The sequence below is a fragment of the Triticum dicoccoides genome, chromosome 1A (genome assembly GCF_002162155.2).
Source record: "Triticum dicoccoides isolate Atlit2015 ecotype Zavitan chromosome 1A, WEW_v2.0, whole genome shotgun sequence".
NCBI lineage: Eukaryota > Viridiplantae > Streptophyta > Magnoliopsida > Poales > Poaceae > Triticum > Triticum dicoccoides.
Genome location: NC_041380.1, coordinates 524,731,254 through 524,748,591, shown reverse-complemented (window position 1 = coordinate 524,748,591; position 17,338 = coordinate 524,731,254).

Here is a 17,338-nt window from a genome sequence, read left to right as displayed (position 1 = left end):
GGACTCCGGTACTCAAAGCGTGACATTTCCCCGAAGGGACAGACACAGGAACGAAGAAGGACACATGCCGGCCAGCCTAAGTGTTCCGGAGCAGTAGCAAGCTACCATGGCTCGGTGGAAACACTAGGAGACATTTCCCGGTAAGAGAGGCTACTAAAGATAAACAACTAGATGGTCAGATCCCACACATACCAAGCATTTCAATAGCATACACACAATATGCTTGATATGTGCAGATACAACATGGCATCACAACATGACTCTACGACTCAAGTAATTTATTCATTAGGCTCCGAGGAGCGAGATATTACAAACAGGGGTCTCATGACCCAACAATCAGAGCATACAAATCAAAGCACAAGCGGAAGCTATCATGTCTGAGTACAGACATCTATAAATGGAAAAGGCTGAGAAGCCTGACTATCTACTAGATCCTGCCGAGGGCACAAGATCGTAGCTGAGGTAACAAGCTAAACGTCGAAGTCCACGCGGAACTACTAGCGAGACCGAAGTCTCTCTGCAAAAACATAAATAGGCAAACGTGAGTACAAATGTACCCAGCAAGACTTACATCAGATCTATCTACATATGCATCATTATCAACAAGGGGGTGGAGGGGTTTGACTGCAGCAAGCCAGCTTTGACTCGGTGGCTATCCTAAACTACGACTGCAAGCGACTCTTTTGAGGTGGCGCACACGAGTCCACATATTCACCATATCAATACACCACTATGGATCCGCTCCCGTCTCCCTACGAGAACGCCATCCATAGCACTCACGCTTATCTTGCGCATTTTAAAGTATCCACTTTCACTTGTCTATGAACTGATATAAGCAACCCAGAAGTCCTTTTCCGCGGACACGGCTATTCGAATAGATGATGTTAACCCTGCAGGGGTGTACTTCTTCACACACGCTCTCACCACTTACCGCCGTTTACACGACATGTACTCGGCAACCTTCAAGCGGAAGCCCAACGTGGGTGTCGGCCATGGCCTACCTAAACACTCGAGTCCCTAGTCCAGGTTTATCGCCTATTCGGGTTCCATCCATGAGGAGATCCGGCCGGAGTTTCGCTCACAGCCCCAAACGATGTGAACAGGGTTCCCGAGACACCAAACGGGCGCCCGGTACACCGTGCCACGTGCCTACCGCATCACAGCCCACCCCTACGGTCAGCGCTGCCCACGGCCTCCAGCATACTACAAACACCAGAAACTACTTGCAACTCCTGGACAGAGGACAAGGGTGATCAAGAAGCCGAGAGGGTCCATTGGTTTCGGGCCCAATGCGTGGTAGTAGCTGAATCATGGATCACAAACACAGAACTCAGTTCCTGAGGACGGCTACAATGAGACAACCCACCATGTACTCCTACATGGCCTCTCACCGCTACCTTTACCAAATCGTGTTCACACACTTAGCTCACACACAGTAGGACATGTTCACACACCTCTGATTCATCCCCGATGAATCAGACCTGACTCAACTCTAAGCAGTAGCAGGCATGACAAAGAAACATGAATGAGTAGGCACATCAGGGCTCAAACAACTCCTACTCATGCTAGTGGGTTTCATCTATTTACTGTGGCAATGACAGGTCATGCAAAGGATAAAGGGGGTTCAGCTACCGCAGCAAGTAACCGATGAATCGGTGTTGTCCTAATGCATTAAAAGAGAGCAGGAGCGAGAGAGTAGGATTGTATCGGAATGAACAAAGGGGTTTTGCTTGCCTGGCACTTCTGAAGATAACATTTAGTCTTCATCAGTGTCAACGATCACATCATCGGTATCACGTCTATCGAGAGGGGACAAATACCGGCAACACAGAAAGAAACACAATCAATGCAATGCACAATATGATGCATGATCATGACATGGCAAAATGAATGTGTTTTGGGCTAATGCATCTAGCAACAAGTTAAATGGGGTTGGTTTGAATACAAGATTCAAATTTAAACTCCATATGTGATTATTTAAATGCCCTTTATATGATTTGTGCTAAACAGCAGCTATAAGTTGTTCTAACATGCATGAAAATGGTACAGATGGATTCCTTGAATTTTTCTGATAATTTTTCATATATAAATTATTTCATTTGGAGTTACGGTTAATTTTCTATGATTTTTAGAAGTTTTAGGTATTTTCTGGAATTTTCTGATTTATTTTAAATCCAGAAAATCATTTAATGCGTCAGCATGACATCACCTTGACGTCAGCAGGTCAACAGGGCGCCTCCAGGTCAAACCTGACGTGTGGGGGCCACACGTCAGTGACACAGGGTTGTTTAACCCACTGACAGGTGGGGCCGGGTCAAAGGCCACATCAGCACGGTCAAGCTGACGCGTGGGGCCACTGTGATTAATCTAAACTAACAGAAGTTTAAGCCGTGGTTAATTAAGGGCGTGGGGCCACTGTCAGTGTCACAAAGCGGTGGTTAGTGGCTAATTAAGCCAGCCACATCACTGGCCACCGGAGTTCGGCCGGCGGCGACCCGGAACGCGGCGGAAGTTCACCGGGGTTGCGCTACGGGCGACGGCTGGACGCGCGAAGGGCACCAGAAGGTAGCCCGTGCCCGTGCGCATCTAGGGGGGCCAACGGGAGGTGCGGGGGTGGCCGGGGTTCGCCGGAATGGAGCCCGAGGCGGCGGCCGGAGCTCGGGTGGGTGCGGAGTTAGCGCTGCGGCTTGCAAACAAGCTAGCTGCCACGCTAGCGTTGCTCCACGGGTCGTTGCGAGTGCAACGGACGCACGCGCGGGGCCATTTGGTCACCGGGGCTTCACCGGCGACGAGCCCGTGCGGCGGAGCGTCTCGGCTCCGGTGGAGGGAGCGGCTAGGGGGTGAATTAAGCAAAGAGGCATGGGGGAAACGATGCAGCGGCTCACCGCGGTTCTTCTGGTGCTGCTGGCGAGGCAGGGGAGGCACGGGGTCCGGCGAATCGACGAAGGGGAGCTTCGGTGGCCGGCGACGGAACGGCGATGGTGGCGGCGTTGCAGGGCTTCCGGAGGGCCGTGGGTCGGTGGGGAGGAAGGAGGGGGTCGAGGCGGAGCTCCCTGGGGCGTCGGTGAGGCGTGGGGAGCACGGTGGCTGCGGCAATCGTTGTCGGTGGCGGCGGCTCCGCTCGGGTCCGAGGTGCGGAGCGAGAGGGAGAGCAGGAGAAGGGGATGAGCACGGGAGGGAGTTGAGAGAGGCCTGAGGGGGTGCGTGGCATCCTTAGCCGATCCGGGGCGGGGCGGCAAGCAGGAGGTGGCTCGAGCGCGTGCGCGTGCGCTCCGGCCACGCGCCTCTGTCCTACTGTCCCAAGGAGGAAGACGACAGGGAGGGCGCTGGTGGGCTGGGCCGGCCAGGGGGGGAGCTGGGCCGGCTGGTGGGCTGCGCGGGTGAGGCCAGGTAGGCTTTACTCTTTTTATTTTTTTTCTCTGTTTTGTTTTAACTCTGTTTTCTATTTTGCAGGTTTGTTTTGAATTTGGTTTTGAAACCAATTCAATTTATTTTGCTTCTGACAATATTTTTAGGAGCTAAAAGAATTAAAACAATGCTCCACAAAAATATTTCAGAATTATTGGACCTATATTTATTTAACAGTAGATATAAGTCCAATTCAAATAGCTATGATTTAAATTCAAAGTCCCAAAAATAAATCCTTAAAAATGTTCAATATTTTGGTTGGGACCAGAACCCTTACCAAAAATTATCAAACATTTAAGAAGAGCCTTTTGGAGCAATGAATAAGATTTCTAGGGTTTTTTGCCCCTCTTTTATTTAGGGTTTTGAGGCTTCCAATATTCCTCAATTCAAGTTTCAAAAATATAGACATGATGCACACATGAAGCTAACCTAGAGCAATGCCTGAAGCTAGGGATGTGACAACTCACCCCCACTAAACAAGAATCTCGTCTCGAGATTCAAGCGTAGGGTAAGGTGAAAGGGGAACGCAAACTAGCACAATCTTCACGATCCAGGTTGCACTTCAAATGAACGTTGATTTGAACACCATCTTTGTCTTGTCATCTTGCTCTGAGAACTCCAGCTAATCATGACAAGAAGGGGAAAGGAAAAACTCTAGAACAATCGATCTTCGAGAAGACCGAACAACTTAGGATCAACTCATGGGATGAGACATAGCAACATCTCTTGAGCTGAGAGACGAAGCACAGATCTGAAGAAATGGAGTAAGACAGATGACGAGGGTTCGCTAGGTAGACCACAATTCCACACCTAAGAAGGTGGTAAACGATTGTCCACGTAGCGAGGAGTTGAGTTGCTATGATACCACGACGAAACATCCTGGAGGAGGGTGATTCGTAGATTATTTCCTTAAGTGGCAAAAAGAATTACCTTTGATATAGAGATCATTGAAACTCTTTATACCAGCCTAAGGCAAGTCTCGAGCGATCGTTTGGAGGGGGTCGGTAGAATGGCATACTCGGACTTGGATGATGTGGAGTACCTTGTTGAAGACAACGTAATGGATGAATTTTGCTTATCACCGAAAATGGAATAGACCCATGGTAGAATGGCACATTGGCGGTGCAAACTGGGAACAAAATGCAAATGCTGGGAATGATTCTGGTAACTGGGGAAGAACCCAACAAAAGAGAGTGGATTCACTGTTTGAAAGGGTCATAGCATTGCCGAGGAAACTGAGAGCAAACCCAGTTAGTGCCGATGATAACACGTAGCGCTTGTGCGTGCTCTCAAGAACTTGAGCATTTCCATAATCATCAAGGTTTTACCAACATCCGTGTCAAGGATCCTGGCAACACAACTTGCTACCATGATGAATACCGGTGGAAGATGCCGATGCAAAGGAAGATAACACCTTCTTAGATTTCACCTTGGCGAGGCCAAGGAAACAAAATCTGGATGATCGACCGAGAGACATTTAGCACTCCGCTTCTAATGTTCTCCTTGATGTGCTAGTGTATCCCATTCATAGATACGGTTTGATAACTAGAACATCAATAAAGGTCGGACTTCGGGAGCAATAGAATCCATAAGGAACAGTTTCGGAGGTAAATCCTACGAAATCCTTATGGGGAGGTGGCCAACTTCCTCAAACAAGATACTATAATAATAGGTCTACCGGATGGGTGTGTTGGCCACGACATCCACCTTGCCGGTTATTGAGAGACCAATATTATAATTCTTGGGAAATGTTCCAACCCATCATATCTGCCTGAGATTCAGATCTGGTTGGTGTCAGGATATTCCAGACTCATCGAGTCTAGGAAGAAAAATGAAAGTTTGCAACACAAATCGACGAGATGACGTTGCGAGATTCTCGGGGAGCGAACTACGATAGCAAGCTCCAAAACATGAGCTGGTTCTGCTACAAACATGTGAACACGATGTCCAAGATAGGCATGACCACAAAGTAGTCTTATAATAAAACACTACCGAGTTCAGGAGGGGGAACCATCATTAATGACATTGAAGTCTCCACGCGTGGAAGTCCAAAGAGTTCACCTTGGACAGACTCCTTTATCTTTGAACAACTCAATCAGTGGCTTGGTGTGCTAGGATATACATATAGAATGGAGGTTGCAAATCTCCAGACCATAGAATACTTCGCACGTATGCATGACTGACTTGGGATGATTCCAGAGGAAGCAACATTGACTTTCTCGAGTCCACGACGGCAACTTGCATCCAATGCACATGGACTAGAGGAAGTCTCTCCTTACATCCGAACATATGCTTCATGAGCTAGCATGAACAAATGCTTTCAAAAGTTTCCAACACTAGCTTAATGCTCAGCAAAATTATGGAGAAGGCAAGGATGTTGTCAATGGGCTCAACAACAATTCATCTGGGTTTCCTTTCAAAAGGAATTCCATAGTTAAGTGAACAAGTGATAGCATTGGTCAGGCCAAAGATGTAATGGTGTATGCTCGAGGGATCAACCACGAATAAGACAACATTACGAATATCGTTGGTTCTGGTCTGATTGGATGATAGCCCATACTCAATCAAAGGATTGATAAGACAATAGGTCCAGCAACTGATCACAGGGACCAATCGATGAAGATATCATCTTTCTTCAACACACACTACACAAGATTATCCCTTTGGAACGAACTAAGTCAGGCAAGCTTTTATCCTCCAACTCTCCAAGTTGTTGTCTAGCTTAACCAACTAGCTCCGGATATCCAACACAGATTTTTGGAGAAAGGGTGGTTCACAAGAAACCAACTTGATCACGAGCTCAACATAACAGTCAGGGAACAACCTGGTAATACTTCCGAGAAGATATTCGGAAAATCACGAACCACCGGTATGTTACTAAGCTCGAGAACAATCTTGCCTTTCAGGGCAAGACGATATGATCAAATGAGTGAGGACTTGACAAGATCCTAACTCATCAATCGAAGGGTGCACCAAAATAAGGACTAGGTAGCACGATCAATCTTAGAATGGTGATTCAATAACCAACATACTAAGAATAAAATTATTATCCCTTTAACTACCAAGCAACGAGGTTGCTAGGAGTATTGATTTCACACATCACAATTCATTTGTCGGTATTCCGGTTGCATCAACACGGAACCGAGGAATGAAAAAGGATGGCGAGAAGTATCACTATGTCAAGAATTCACAAAAGGTGGTGCAATTCTCATGAAATTCCTGTCATAAAGAAGGTAATACTTCAGGGTAGAACAGAATCAAAAGCTGGATTGGCGTTTGATCTGCGGAATACAACTACTTTGACCCAATCCTAGATATGGATGAGGTACTGGAGTTTGTTTCTCCTAGTCATTCCGCGATAGAATGGCTTGACGGACCACAAGAGTAATAGGCATCGATAAACGAACGCACGCATACTCTTGACTATCAATTGATAGACGAGGGTCAGAATGCAACTAAAGAGAACAACTCAAAGGAACATATAATTTTCTGAGTTGTGGATGCATAGATTAGTATGTCGAACCAAGTTCAACATATTTCTTCCGGATAACCCATGCAGAAAGGTAGAACTGGCAGAGTCACAATATAGCATGGAGAACTCATAGAGGGCCTGTTGTGATCTTTTGATCCAACAAACTTCTGCCATAATGGTTCATGGTATTTGGAAGAACGATATACCACGGACCTCGAGGACTATCGCAAAGGTTACTAATATACTAAAGGCACTAGCAATTACTATCAACATGAAGTAAGTAGAGTGAATCTCGGGTTCAAGAACCCAGGAATAGAATGCCTACTAACTAAATGGCATCACAGGATGCTTTCGATAATAAAGGCCAGAATCTTCACACTGGGAACACAAAATGTTGCTAGATTACTAGGTGACTCCCTAAAACACCTAGGGTCATGATAATTATTCCAACATATATGTCAAGGTAACGGAGTACCTCAACTCACTGATTTGTGTGATTGAGCTGGCATAAAGGAACATCGAAACCAGAGGGAAAGGATTTGCAAATGCATCAGACTATTTTGAAACCTGGAATGACTCGGACAGCATAACGGCTGTAAATGCTCAGAAAAAATTTGAGACATTCACATAAATGGTGGCATAACCACTCAGAAGCACAATATCAAGGTTTCGAGATCAATAGTTAACGTACGGAAGTAGTAGAAACTGAACTCAAGCTTAAATCCAACAATCTATAAGTCTACGGATTAGTAACACGTGATCCTGATAGATAGATGAGAAGACCTAGTTCCTTAACCCTGTAGGAAAGATAAGATGACTCAGATCAGAAGGGCATGAGGTATAAGGAGTAAAAGAGCCTTACGTTCCATCCCACAATCAATTCCCCTACATATAACTAAGAATTTCTAGACTCAACTTCGACCAGTTTGGCTTGGTAATCCTACAGGCAGTCAAGCTCTGATACCAACGCTGTCAGGACCCCGACTCGATGTCACATCGATCTAGCCGGTAACACCTCATATCACTTTGCGGCCTCACGCACGGCATCCCCACGGGTGTCGCCTTACCTTTGCCCGGGACCGTTTGCGCCTTTTGGCTCACGTATATGATAGTGTCGCTAGCATCCATATGATAAAGAGCCCGGGCTGACATGACTAGTCGTAAACCCAAAGTGGCATAGACTTACAGGGACAGGCATCCATGACCCAGCTTCGAACGTGTCGGTCATCAGCAAGTGGGTCCGGGCTGTAGCACTGGGCTAGCAGGACTCCGGTAAACCGGGCTGTAGCGGGCTAACAGGACTCCGGTACTCAAAGCGTGACATTTCCCCGAAGGGACAGACACAGGAACGAAGAAGGACACATGCCGGCTAGCCTAAGTGTTCCGGAGCAGTAGCAAGCTACCATGGCTCGGTGGAAACACTAGGAGACATTTCCCGGTAAGAGAGGCTACTAAAGATAAACAACTAGATGGTCAGATCCCACACATACCAAGCATTTCAATAGCATACACACAATATGCTCGATATGTGCAGATACAACATGGCATCACAACATGACTCTACGACTCAAGTAATTTATTCATTAGGCTCCGAGGAGCGAGATATTACAAACAGGGGTCTCATGACCCAACAATCAGAGCATACAAATCAAAGCACAAGCGGAAGCTATCATGTCTGAGTACAGACATCTATAAATGGAAAAGGCTGAGAAGCCTGACTATCTACTAGATCCTGCCGAGGGCACAAGATCGTAGCTGAGGTAACAAGCTAAACGTCGAAGTCCACGCGGAACTACTAGCGAGACCGAAGTCTCTCTGCAAAAACATAAATAGGCAAACGTGAGTACAAATGTACCCAGCAAGACTTACATCAGATCTATCTACATATGCATCATTATCAACAAGGGGGTGGAGGGGTTTGACTGCAGCAAGCCAGCTTTGACTCGGTGGCTATCCTAAACTACGACTGCAAGCGACTCTTTTGAGGTGGCGCACACGAGTCCACATATTCACCATATCAATAGACCACTATGGATCCGCTCCCGTCTCCCTACGAGAACGCCATCCATAGCACTCACGCTTATCTTGCGCATTTTAAAGTATCCACTTTCACTTGTCTATGAACTGATATAAGCAACCCAGAAGTCCTTTTCCACGGACACGGCTATTCGAATAGATGATGTTAACCCTGCAGGGGTGTACTTCTTCACACACGCTCTCACCACTTACCGCCGTTTACACGACATGTACTCGGCAACCTTCAAGCGGAAGCCCAACGTGGGTGTCGGCCACGGCCTACCTAAACACTCGAGTCTCTAGTCCAGGTTTATCGCCTATTCGGGTTCCATCCATGAGGAGATCCGGCCGGAGTTTCGCTCACAGCCCCAAACGATGTGAATAGGGTTCCCGAGACACCAAACGGGCGCCCGGTACACCGTGCCACGTGCCTACCGCATCACAGCCCACCCCTACGGTCAGCGCTGCCCACGGCCTCCAGCATACTACAAACACCAGAAACTACTTGCAACTCCTGGACAGAGGACAAGGGTGATCAAGAAGCCGAGAGGGTCCATTGGTTTCGGGCCCAATGCGTGGTAGTAGCTGAATCATGGATCACAAACACAGAACTCAGTTCCTGAGGACGGCTGCAATGAGACAACCCACCATGTACTCCTACATGGCTTCTCACCGCTACCTTTACCAAATCGTGTTCACACACTTAGCTCACACACAGTAGGACATGTTCACACACCTCTGATTCATCCCCGATGAATCAGACCTGACTCAACTCTAAGCAGTAGCAGGCATGACAAACAAACATGAATGAGTAGGCACATCAGGGCTCAAACAACTCCTACTCATGCTAGTGGGTTTCATCTATTTACTGTGGCAATGACAGGTCATGCAAAGGATAAAGGGGGTTCAGCTACCGCAACAAGTAACAGATGAATCGGTGTTGTCCTAATGCATTAAAAGAGAGCAGGAGCGAGAGAGTAGGATTGTATCGGAATGAACAAAGGGGTTTTGCTTGCCTGGCACTTCTGAAGATAACATTTAGTCTTCATCAGTGTCAATGATCACATCATCGGTATCACGTCTATCGAGAGGGGACAAATACCGGCAACACAGAAAGAAACACAATCAATGCAATGCACAATATGATGCATGATCATGACATGGAAAAATGAATGTGTTTTGGGCTAATGCATCTAGCAACAAGTTAAATGGGGTTGGTTTGAATACAAGATTCAAATTTAAACTCCATATGTGATTATTTAAATGCCCTTTATATGATTTGTGCTAAACAGCAGCTATAAGTTGTTCTAACATGCATGAAAATGGTACAGATGGATTCCTTGAATTTTTCTGATAATTTTTCATATATAAATTATTTCATTTGGAGTTATGGTTAATTTTCTATGATTTTTAGAAGTTTTAGGTATTTTCTGGAATTTTCTGATTTATTTTAAATCCAGAAAATCATTTAATGCGTCAGCATGACATCACCTTGACGTCAGCAGGTCAACAGGGCGCCTCCAGGTCAAACCTGACGTGTGGGGGCCACACGTCAGTGACACAGGGTTGTTTAACCCACTGACAGGTGGGGCCGGGTCAAAGGCCACATCAGCACGGTCAAGCTGACGCGTGGGGCCACTGTGATTAATCTAAACTAACAGAAGTTTAAGCCGTGGTTAATTAAGGGCGTGGGGCCACTGTCAGTGTCACAAAGCGGTGGTTAGTGGCTAATTAAGCCAGCCACGTCACTGGCCACCGGAGTTCGGCCGGCGGCGACCCGGAACGCGGCGGAAGTTCACCGGGGTTGCGCTACGGGCGACGGCTGGACGCGCGAAGGGCACCAGAAGGTAGCCCGTGCCCGTGCGCATCTAGGGGGGCCAACGGGAGGTGCGGGGGTGGCCGGGGTTCGCCGGAATGGAGCCCGAGGCGGCGGCCGGAGCTCGGGTGGGTGCGGAGTTAGCGCTGCGGCTTGCAAACAAGCTAGCTGCCACGCTAGCGTTGCTCCACGGGTCGTTGCGAGTGCAACGGACGCACGCGCGGGGCCATTTGGTCACCGGGGCTTCACCGGTGACGAGCCCGTGCGGCGGAGCGTCTCGGCTCCGGTGGAGGGAGCGGCTAGGGGGTGAATTAAGCAAAGAGGCATGGGGGAAATGATGCAGCGGCTCACCGCGGTTCTTCTGGTGCTGCTGGCGAGGCAGGGGAGGCACGGGGTCCGGCGAATCGACGGAGGGGAGCTTCGGTGGCCGGCGACGGAACGATGATGGTGGCGGCGTTGCAGGGCTTCCGGAGGGCCGTGGGTCGGTGGGGAGGAAGGAGGGGGTCGAGGCGGAGCTCCCTGGGGCGTCGGTGAGGCGTGGGGAGCACGGTGGCTGCGGCAATCGGCGTCGGTGGCGGCGGCTCCGCTCGGGTCCGAGGTGCGGAGCGAGAGGGAGAGCAGGAGAAGGGGATGAGCACGGGAGGGAGTTGAGAGAGGCCTGAGGGGGTGCGTGGCATCCTTAGCCGATCCGGGGCGGGGCGGCAAGCAGGAGGTGGCTCGGGCGCGTGCGCGCGCGCTCCGGCCACGCGCCTCTGTCCTACTGTCCCAAGGAGTAAGACGACAGGGAGGGCGCTGGTGGGCTGGGCCGGCCAGGGGGGGGAGCTGGGCCGGCTGGTGGGCTGCGCGGGTGAGGCCAGGTAGGCTTTACTCTTTTTATTTATTTTTTCTCTGTTTTGTTTTAACTCTGTTTTCTATTTTGCAGGTTTGTTTTGAATTTGGTTTTGAAACCAATTCAATTTATTTTGCTTCTGACAATATTTTTAGGAGCTAAAAGAATTAAAACAATGCTCCACAAAAATATTTCAGAATTATTGGACCTATATTTATTTAACAGTAGATATAAGTCCAATTCAAATAGCTATGATTTAAATTCAAAGTCCAAAAAATAAATCCTTAAAAATGTTCAATATTTTGGTTGGGACCAGAACCCTTACCAAAAATTATCAAACATTTAAGAAGAGCCTTTTGGAGCAATGAATAAGATTTCTAGGGTTTTTTGCCCCTCTTTTATTTAGGGTTTTGAGGCTTCCAATATTCCTCAATTCAAGTTTCAAAAATATAGACATGATGCACACATGAAGCTAACCTAGAGCAATGCCTGAAGCTAGGGATGTGACACGTGAGAATGGATTCCTTCTCAAGGGGATGAGACTCGGCTCTCTGTTACCTAGGAGGCCGGGATTAACCCTGGGTAATCAGCTGTAATGGCCACCAAGGTATTGTCCTTGCTTAGCTGATGAAACACCCCGTCAATCAGCTCCACCGATATGTCCGGATCCTCTTCGGAGTCCGGATCGAGGGACCGTTCTAGATCCTCGGGCTGTGGGGGACGGCTGTTTATATCCTTTACTTCCTGACGCAGTTCCTGCGTTGAAGTTGGAAGACTACATATTTAATCATGGGAATATAAAATGGATGGGCAAGCACAATTGTCCACTTACCCAACTCGGAGGGTTGTACATAGGAAATCCGCCCTGCGGGTTGACGCGGAGGAATTCCTCCTCTTCTCCCTTGTACAAAGAGGATAAGATCTTTACTAGAGCGGCAGCTGAGGCTGGCCCCTTACGACCGTGACGGGTGGTGTCATCCTCCCCGTTAAAATCCCACATGGGGTGGCCTCTATAAGCGGCTGCACCCTCCGCATAATGCATGCGGCCATGACTTCAATCATGGTTAGTCCGGAATGAGCCAATAGTCTTATCCGACCCATCAGGTGAAGGACGTCCCCGTCGCCTTCTCTCTGAGAGCTCCGCGGACGCCAGCTTAGGCGTTTCTTTAAGGGAGCGCCGTTGAATTCGGGGAGACCGGCCCGGATAGGATCCGGCAGCGGGACATCATCTATATAAAACCATTCCGAAGGCCAGTCCTCAGACGCCTTCTTTGGGGTTCCGGATAGATATCCGGTCCCGGCGATACGCCACACTTCAGCTTCGCCCACTTGATATATAGACCCCTCTTGAGAGCGGGGCACCAGGCAGAATAACCTCTTCCACAGCGCGAAGTGAGCCTCAACACCCAAGAATAGCTCGCAAAGGGCGACGAAGCCCGCGATATACAATATAGAGGCAGGCTTGAGATTGTGCAGCTGGAGGCCGTAGAAATCCAGAAGCCCACGGAGAAATGGATGAATTGGAAATCCAAGTCCTCTTACTAGATAAGGGACGAGGCACACCCGCTCTCCTTTGGAGGGATTGGGGGTGCTCTCCGCTTGCTCTCCGTCATTATAGGTGGCGAGTCCGGCGCGGACCGGGACCATATAGGCCTGAGGGAGAAATCCCTTGGCCTGAAGCGACACTAGCTCGCTGTGCGGGATGGGGAACCTCTCCCAGTCTCCAGGTTTAGGACTGGAAGGGCGAGAGGAGGAGCTGCGACGGCTGGCCATGTTGGAATGGACCTTTGCTGGAGGCGCTCTGATGATTAATCGCGGAGAGGAGAAGGTATGGTTTGGATCTGAATCCCCATCCCATTAAATGGGCGGCTCGTCTATGCAGCTAGGGGTGTGAATGTAAAAACACCCCGACTTTTCGCATTCGTTTAACACGTGGAAGACGGCCATTATTGGGCGTGGAAGCCAAGGTGCGCTACATTACGAAAATCAGACATTATTCAGCAAGTACACGGAATTTGGAGAAGAACCCGCCTTGCAATGCTGAAGACAATCTGCGCGCCGGACTCGTCGTCATTGAAGCCTGGTTCGGGGGCTACTGATGGAGTCCTGGATTAGGGGGTGTCCGGGTAGGCGGACTATACCTTCAGCCGGACTCCAGGACTATGAAGATACAAGATTGAAGACTTCGTCCCGTGTCCGGATGGGACTTTCCTTGGCGTGGAAGGCAAGCTTGGCGATGCGGATATTCAAGATCTCCTACCATTGTAACCGACTTTGTGTAACCCTAACCCTCTCCGGTGTCTATATAAACCAGAGGGTTTAGGTCCGTAGGACAACTTCATCATACAACAATCATACCATAGGCTAGCTTTTAGGGTTTAGCCTCCTTGATCTCGTGGTAGATCTACTCTTGTACTACCCATACCATCAATATTAATCAAGGAGGATGTAGGGTTTTACCTCCATCAAGAGGGCCCAAACCTCGGTAAAACATCGTGTTCCTTGCCTCCTGTTACCATCTGGCCTAGAGGCATAGTTCGGGACCCCCTACCCGAGATCCGCCGGTTTTGACACCGACAGCACCTCTTTCCATTGCCAGATAAATATATCAAGTTGGCCAAACAAAACCCAAATACCAGAGAAGAAATACGAGGCTATAAGCAATCATGCATATAAGAGAGCAACGAAACTCAAATAACTTTCATGGATATAAAAAGATAGATCTGATCATAAACTCAAAGTTCATCGATCCCAACAACCACACCACAAAAGAGTTACATCATATGGATCTCCAAGAGACCATTGTATTGAGAATCAAGAGAGAGAGAGAGAGAGAGAGATGAAGCCATCTAGCTACTAACTACGGACCCGAAGGTCTACAAAGAACTACTCACGCATCATCGGAAAGGCACCAATGGAGGTGGTGAACCCCATCCGAGATGGTGTCTAGATTGGATCTGGTGGTTCTAAACTCTGCGGCGGCTGGATGAATATTTCGTTGACTCCCCTAGGGTTCTGAGATTTTTGGGGTATTTATAGAGCGAAGAGGCGGTCCGGGGGCACCCGAGGTGGGCACAACTCACCAGGGCGCGCCTGGGCCTCCTGGCGCACCCTGGTGGGTTGTGCCCCCCTTGGGGCACCCCCAGGCGCAGCCAGGGCCCGTTATGTTCCTTTTTGCCCATAAAAACTCTCCGTAAAGTTTCGTGGCATTTGGACTCCGTTTGATATTGATTTTCTGCGATGTAAAAAACACGAAAAAAACAGGAATTAGCACTTGGCACCATGTCAATAGGTTAGTACCAAAAAATGATATAAAATGATTATAAAACATCCAAGATTGATAATATAACAACATGGAACAATCAAAAAATATAGATAGTTGGAGACGTATCAGCATCCCCAAGCTGAACTCCTACTCGTCCTCGAGTGGGTAAGTTATAAAAACAGAATTTTTGATGTGGAATGCTGCCTATCATGTCATATCATATTCTTTTCTTTATAGCATGGACAATAGGACTTTTAGTTGTTCAAAGCAATATTCTAGTTTTGACATGATAATTTAGATACTCAAGCATATCAACAAGGAACCATGTCTTTCAAAATATCAACGCTAAAATAAGTTATCCCTAGCCCATCATGCTCAAACATTGATCCATTCATGGAACACACTCGAATATTAGCTACACCCAATACTTAAGTACGATCATATTTCCTCCTAGTTGGTGCTTTTATAAGAGAAGATGGAGACTGAAAATAAAAATTGCATAAATTAAAAGAAAGGCCCTTTGTAGAGGGAAGTAGGGATTTGTAGAGGTGCCAGAGCTCAAAGTGAAAAACTTAGAGATAAAAACATTTTGAGAGGTGTATCCATCCTACCAACGAAAACGACTTAGAGTTCCCAATACTTTCCATGCATAGATATATCATAGGTGGTTCCCAAACAGAAAATAAAGTTTATTCCTTTTTCCACCATACTTTCACTTTCCATGGCTAGCCGTATCCACGGTTGCCCTCCATACCAACACTTTCTATGGAATTTATTATTTGACGACATAAAGTAAATTCATTTTTGCATTTCGGGAGTAGGCATCCCTAATACCTTTGCCTTACTCTCGTGCAATGACAAGTGAATAAACACTCATCTTGAGAATAACACATCTAGCATGGAAAATATTAGCCACCCCTCACCGCTCCGCGAGCGAAACAAACACACAAAAGAGAAGTTTATTTTGAAAATTAGAGATGGCACATGCAAATTTGCTTAGAACGGAAAAAGAATACCGCATATAGGTAGATATAATGGACTCATGTGGCAAAACTGGTTTAAGGATTTTGGATGCACAAGTAGAGATCATACTTAGTGCAAAATGAAGGCTAGCAAAAGATTGGGAAGCGACCAACTAAGAAACAAATAATCTCATAAGCAAGCATTAAGCATAAATAACACCGAATAATGCACCACAAGTAGGATCTAATTTCATTGCATGACTATTGATTTTCATACTTGTATAGGGAATCACAAACCTTAACACCAATATTCATACTGAAGCATAATTACTCACCAACATAACTCACACATCACATCATCATATCTCAAAACTATTACTGAGAATCAAGTTTATTTTGTCCAATGATCTTCATGAAAGTTTTTATTATATCCTTCTTGGATATCTATCACTTTGGAACTAATTTTCATGTGTTGCTTTTGACAAGCTCCAACAAATATAAGTGAAGATCATGAGCATAATAAATTTTTATTTCTATCAAATTAATTTAAGTGAAGTGAGAGAGAATTTCTTGACATTTTTACTAACTCTCAAATAAATCTAAGTGAAGAAAAATAGCATTTCTTCAAAAATACTAAAGCACACCATGCTCAAAAAGATATAAGTGAAGCACTAGAGAAAGTCCATTGCTCATAAAAGTTTAAGTGAAGCATAGAGAGCAATTCTAACAAGTCATGACATAATTTTGCCTCTCCCAAATAGGTGTGTCCAGCAAGGATTGATGACTTAAAACACAAAATAAAACAAGCAAAGACTCATATCATATAAGACGCTCCAAGAAAAACACATATCATGTGATGAATAAAAATATAGTTTCAAGTAAAATACCAATGATCGTTGGAAGAAAGCGAGGATGCCACTCGGGGGCATCCCCAAGCTTAGTTGGTTGATCATTTTTGGATAAAAGCTTGGGATGCCGGGGCATCCCCAAGCTTAGGCTCTTCCATCCTTTCTTCATCCATCGTAAGATAACCCAAAACTTGGAAACTTCAATCACACAAAACTTAATAAAACCTTCATGAGATCCGTTAGTATAAGAATAATAAATGACTACTATAAGTATTGTATCAAACCAATTCATATTTTGTTCTTGTATTATATCTACTGTATTCCAACTTTTCTATGGGAAAAACTCATCAAAGAAAACCATAGAGCCATCAAAATAAGCACACAACACAAAGAAAACAGAATCTGTCAAAACAGAACAGTCTGTAGCAATATGACTATTTAGAAAACTTCTATAATTCCAAAAATTCTGAAAAATTAGGATGACCTGAGAATTTGTATATTGATCTACTATAAGTGGAATGGGTATTTTATCGCTCTCTGGTAAAAAATGATTTTGTGAGAGTAAAAGTTTCTATTTTTTTAGCAAGATCAAACAACTATCACCCAAGAAGATCCTAAAGGCTTTACTTGGCACAAACACTAATTAAAACACAAAAAACACAATCATAACAGTAGCATAATTGTGCTAACACACAAAAAAGGAAACAAAAAGCAAAAAGAAA